Source organism: Miscanthus floridulus, chromosome 19 (assembly GCF_019320115.1).
Source record: "Miscanthus floridulus cultivar M001 chromosome 19, ASM1932011v1, whole genome shotgun sequence".
In the NCBI taxonomy this organism is placed as follows: Eukaryota; Viridiplantae; Streptophyta; class Magnoliopsida; order Poales; family Poaceae; genus Miscanthus; species Miscanthus floridulus.
In genome coordinates this window covers 95,822,748-95,828,775 of record NC_089598.1, presented here as the reverse complement: position 1 = coordinate 95,828,775, position 6,028 = coordinate 95,822,748, and the positions used below count along the sequence as shown (strand labels likewise).

Here is a 6,028-nt window from a genome sequence, read left to right as displayed (position 1 = left end):
GGCGTGGATGAACCCTAAAAATAAAATGTTATGTTTAGCTAACTATACTACTTTTATTCATCATAACTATACTACTCAAAAAAATATTCATTTAACTATATTACTTTGAATGATACACTCAAACTATACTACCCAAAACATTAATTTTATAATTATGAATTTACCCCTTTCCCCTTGATTAAATAAAAGAACTGCGAAAAATAGAATTATCACTTTTTTATTTGGAGTCCTAATCCCCTTAACGTTGGAGGCATTGGGAGGCGTTACGGCGCATATGGGCCCACCGATCATAGACACATCTAACGCCTCCCTCATTGATGCCTCACAACGCCTTCCCTCGTATGGGCCCACCAGTCATAGACATGTCTAACGCTTCCTAATGCCTCTCCAACCATAGTAAAAAAGTATATATATATATATATATACTTTGGCAGGCATTATCCATCAATGTTTCTAACAATTCTGTTTCTGTTTTTTCAGGGTTTTAAATCTTCCGCTATAGCAGCTGCTTTCTCTCGAGGAGGCCGGTTTAGCGATTTAAAACACTGTTTTTTTAAAGATAAACTCATGTGCATGCTCCTGTTGCAATGTAGTACTACTGTGTCCACGTCTGCTTCCTTTGTGTGTTCTTCTGTTTTTCAGCGTGTCAAGTACTACCGTGTTGTTGCTGTATCCTTAAACTGGTCATGGACGCCTTCTGCACAGATTGATTTGTCCCGCTCAGGAAATGTTTTCAAGGTCAGGATACACTCCTGCGGAAGGTTTGATGTGTGATAGCCGTGCTAGGAGCTGCTCTGGGAGCTCGTCGTATGTGTTTGCCTGCAGGTGCAACGCAACAGTCAGAAAACAAGCATTTGGTAGAGAAGTCACTGAACTAGAGCCGGAAAGAAACAAAGATTGTCTATGGGGGTTTCATTTACCTGTATAAGAAACGTCATGTCAACTACCGAGGTGGTAACAACACCAAACACCAAGCCCAGTACCCCATTGGCTACCGCGGATGAACCAATATCTACATCCACCTGCAGAATTGTCACGGTGTAAGAATGTATTCATCATAGGTTTGTAGTCCGTGCATGACCAAAAAGAATGCGACGTTCTACTTGTTCAATCTGAATTCAACTGAACCATGTTCACACATGACCAATAGAATGTATTTCGCTGTTCATCAACTACAACAACAACAAACAACAACAACAAAGCCTTTTAAGTCCCAAACAAGTTGGGGTAGGCTAGAGTTGAAACCCAGCAGAAGCAATCAAGGTTCAGGCATGTGAATAGCTATTTTCCAAGCACTCCTATCTAAGGTTAAGTCTTTGGGTATATTCCATCCTTTCAAGTCTCCTTTTATTGTCTCTACCCAAGTCAACTTCGGTCTTCCTCTGCCTCTCTTCATGTTACTATCATGGCTTAGGATTCCACTACGCACCGGTGCCTCTGGAGGTCTCCGTTGGACATGTCCAAACCATCTCAACCGGTGTTGGATAAGCTTTTCTTCAATTGGTGCTACCCCTAATCTATCACGTATATCATCATTCCGAACTCGATCCCTTCTTGTATGACCACAAATCCAACGCAACATACGTATTTCCGCGACACTTATCTGTTGAACATGTCGTCTTTTCGTAGGTCAACATTCTGCACCATACAACATAGCAGGTCTAATCGCCGTCCTATAAAACTTGCCTTTTAGCTTCTGTGGTACCCTTTTGTCACATAGGACACCAGGTGCTTACCGCCACTTCATCCACCCTGCTTTGATTCTATGGCTAACATCTTCATCAATATCCCCGTCTCTCTGTAGCATTGATCCTAAATATCGAAAGGTATCCTTCCTAGGCACTACTTGACCTTCCAAACTAATATCTTCCTCCTCCTGAATAGTAGTGCCAAAGTCATATCTTATATACTCAGTTTTAGTTCTACTGAGTTTAAAACCTTTGGACTCCAAAGTCTCCCGCCATAACTCTAGTTTCTGATTCACTCTTGTTCGGCTTTCATCAACTAGCACTACATTGTCTGCGAAAAGTATACACCAAGGGATGTCCCCATGTATGTCCCTTGTGACATCATCAACTAAAAGAATTTAAATTGGAACTATTACTGATGAAGGGACTTACTTCTAAGTAGTCAGGACCACGCAAATAGCTGCAATCCACGGCTTTCCTCAGTAAGCAAGGTGTGCTTCCAACACTTTGCCGCAGTATCCAAGACCCCTGGAGAATTTGAACGTGCTAAAGTGAGAACGGATTACAAAGAACACTTTGAATGACTTCACACTGGAACAGACCTTTGGAACAGAGGGGATTAGCTTCAATCTACTGTTTCGGAAATCATCATCACCATCGGCAAAAACGCTGCAACAGTGATCCTTTCTCCAAGGAATTTGGGACAAAATAAAGGACGATCGGCAAAAAAGCCCTTGTTTAGTTCGCGAAAAGTTTTCTCAAAAAAGTGCTATAGTACCCATCACATCGAATCTTGCGATATATGCATGGAGCATTAAATGTAGACGCAAAAAAACTAATTGCATAGTTTGGTTGGAAATTATGAGACGAACGTTTTGAGCCTAACTAGTCCATGATTGAACACTAATTACCAAATAAAAACGAAAGTGCTACAGTAGCCAAATTTCTAACTTTTCGCGAACTAAACAAGGGAAGCTGTAATGACTTGGTCCAGGAATCTGCAGGAGAACAGTGACTTAAAGAGCATAACCTAAGTGCTTGTTTAGTTCCCAAAAAGTGTAACAGTAGCCATCACATCGAATCTTGCGATACGTACATGGAGTATTAAATGTAGACGGAAAAAAAAACTAATTGCACAGTTTGGTTGAAAATTGCGAGACGAACATTTTGAGCCTAATTAGTCCATGATTGAACACTAATGGCCAAATAAAAACAAAGTGCTACAGTAGCCAAATTCCAAAAATTCGCGAACTAAACATAGCCTAAGTATAGAAGAAAAATCAGCAATAGGAACAAACTTGGAAGAAATTCATAAGTTTATCATTCAATTCTCAAAATTAGTTGAGAAAGTGATAAATAACAATCACACAAAGAATGTCTGTCATAAGTAAATTTTCAATGTATTCGCACCTGCTCTTGTTTGTAATGTTTATGAACTACTCTGTATGATTTATGAATCAAATACCAATTAGTCATTTAAAAAAAACATGCAGATTGTTGTGCAAGGCATCAATTTATCTTTATTTTCTTTTGTGCTCTGTGCGGTCACGTTTCTGTGAGAAAAGATCCAAGCAGGACAGAAAGAAATGAACATGGAGGGATTTTTAGAACAGGAGCTTACTTGTATGTTTACCAGGAAAGTGAACATTCCCTTATCAGCAGCAACCTACATTAGTAAAGGTTCAGTTGAAATCATCATGTAGCAGAAGCACTGTATTAGTTAGGAGCAGGAACACTAATCTAAATCCATATGCAACAATGGTATTTTATTTGAAAGGAAAGTTTTGGTTGAACCAACAGTCCTCCGAGACAATGGTATTCTACTATTCCAAGTTTGCATTGCGGTTACAGAAAAAGTGGGCTAAGATAGGAATGTGCCATTAAGCAACCATGACAGGTTTTCTGACCTGAGCCGCAGATCCTTTCCGCCTAGCAACGTGATCCATACGCTTGGTGTCCTTAAACCAGTCAATTGCTACGAGCTCCATAAGATACTTCCCTGCTGGTACCTGCAAGTCAAATGACAAAATACTAAACACTTGATTGCCTGCTAGGCTACAAAAAGAAAATAAACCAATTGTGTCACTTGAACGCCTGGACCTTTGATTTGTCATGTGGAAAGGTCTTGCTACGAACTTTAAAGATCTTGCTATCAGGTACTGCCCAACAGTTACGACTTTTCTCATTTGTATCCTGACGAATAATGCCCGAAAACCAAGACAAATCTATTGGGTCTAAAGGACCACCAAATAGAATGGCAAAGGGGTCAGGTTAAGACATAACTGGGCAACCTATAAAGTCATCAATCAAACTAAAAGAATGGAAATTTGAAAAATAAATAAATAACCTAAGCTCTTAGCATCACTGTCGGATTTGGTAGGTTCTTCCTGTACATGAATTGCAATGAAACTGTGAAGTGATGAGCAACAAAACTTTTGGCAAAGTACAAAAGTTGGGTGAATGTTTTTAGGGCGTGACTGTAAAATAGGTATTCACCTCCAAATCAGCTTCAGGGACTTGATAGTCATCGTCATCTTCCGACTCTTCATCTACCATATCCAAATGTTTACTATCAGTTTGTTTGGTCTTCGAGTCAGGTTCTTGAAGGTCCAAATAACACAACTAAAATATTTTACGCTTCTGCACTTAGCTTCACACTAGTTAAAATAACATTAGTTTTGAAAGTACAGACCAACAATTATGTACTGAAATTTCAGAAAGCATACAGGCAATAGGCAACACGAATTGGCAAATTCAGAGACTGATTGAACACACTACTTCCTGTATGTATTACTTCCGGGATCATTTTTCTGATATATAGTTGTACTATATATAAAGCAAACACAGGGAATAGAATAAGCACAATTGGCCGTGTTCAGAATGGCAGCAGAGGCAACTACTACTATGTGAACAAAAACAGATAAGAGGCAACATGCTATTTATCTAGTGGAAATACAGGCTATTTATCTGAACTACTATTTTTGGTCAGGTACACATTATCACATACACAACTCAAGCTTTTTCTCAGCAAAGATTATATTGTCCATCACCAGAATGTTTAGAGAGCAGCTCAATTTATCATATACACAATTCACAAGAAGCTTAATAAGAACAAAGCTAAGAACAGAGTAATCTTGTTTAGAACTAAGTTCAAATAAAGTTCAGAGCTAAGTTTAGGGATCAATAAGTTTCTGAATGTCACTGTTCATACATCTATTAGTCTGAATGTGCTCTAGTCAAGTATGGATGCATTGATTTTAAGGAGACAACAGGGGCAACCTTCAGAAAGAGTCACCTTCCTTGCCTCTGCGGCTCCATGAGCAAGGGAAGGACGATGAGAGGCTGAAGAACTCCGCGACAACATCTTGATGACCCGCACGGCCGTGCCGTTAGCCCACCCACGGCCACTCACGCCGCCGTAGCAGCCTTTGTCTCCTGCACGGCGGGTCCATCGCGGACGAGGCGGAGGGAGCCATGGATGCCGGCGCGGACGAGGCAGAGGGACACTACGGGACCTGGGAGCACGCGACGGGACCCTCCCGGCAGCGGGGACGGCCGCCGCCGCTGTGACCGGGAGCGCAATCCTGGTTCAACTCCTTGGGACGGCCGCCGCTGCTGTGACCGGGAGCGCAATCGCCGCCGCGGCCTCCATGTGCTCGGTTGGGGAGCTAAGGGCTGGTGAGGAGGGGTCAGGCCTGGATCTCGCTGGAGACGACGCAGGAGCGGCGCATCGCGTCAAGGTCCTCCCACGGACGGATGGCGGCGGCCGCGGCCTCCATGTGCTCAGTTGGGGAGCTGAGGGCTGGTGAGGAGGGGTCGGGCCTGGATCTCGCCGGAGACGACGCAGGAGCGGCGCAGCGCGTCGAGGTCCTCCCGCGAACGGTGGCAGCGAATGAACCCTAAAAAGACAAAAATATTCATCAATTTTTAAAAGCAAATATTCATCTAACTATAGTACTTAAATCATACATCCCAACTATACTACTTAAAATATTATTTTTATAATTGTGGATTTACCATTTTACCCTTGATTAAAAAAATAACTACAAAAAAGGAATTGCCACTCTTTTATTTGAAGTCCTAATCCTCTCAACTTTGGAGGCGTTGGGAGGCGTTACGGCGCATATGGGCCCACCGACCATAGACACATCCAACGTCTCCCTCATTGACGCCTCTCAACGCCTTCCCTTATATGGGCCCATCAATCATTAACACAGCTAATGCTTCCTGATGCCTCCCCAACCATAATAAAAAGTTCATATATGTTATCTTTGTTGTATACCTGGTACCACCAATAAATTCGCTTATTTATTTCGATCCATTTTTCTCGTGACGTCGCT

General features: G+C 41.9%; 1 pseudogene; it reads right to left on the bottom strand.

Annotated features, from left to right (window-relative positions):
- Window positions 1–720: 720 nt before the first annotated feature.
- On the bottom strand, window positions 721–5,467 carry LOC136526420 (protein ENHANCED DISEASE RESISTANCE 2-like; annotated as a pseudogene).
- Window positions 5,468–6,028: the final 561 nt, after the last annotated feature.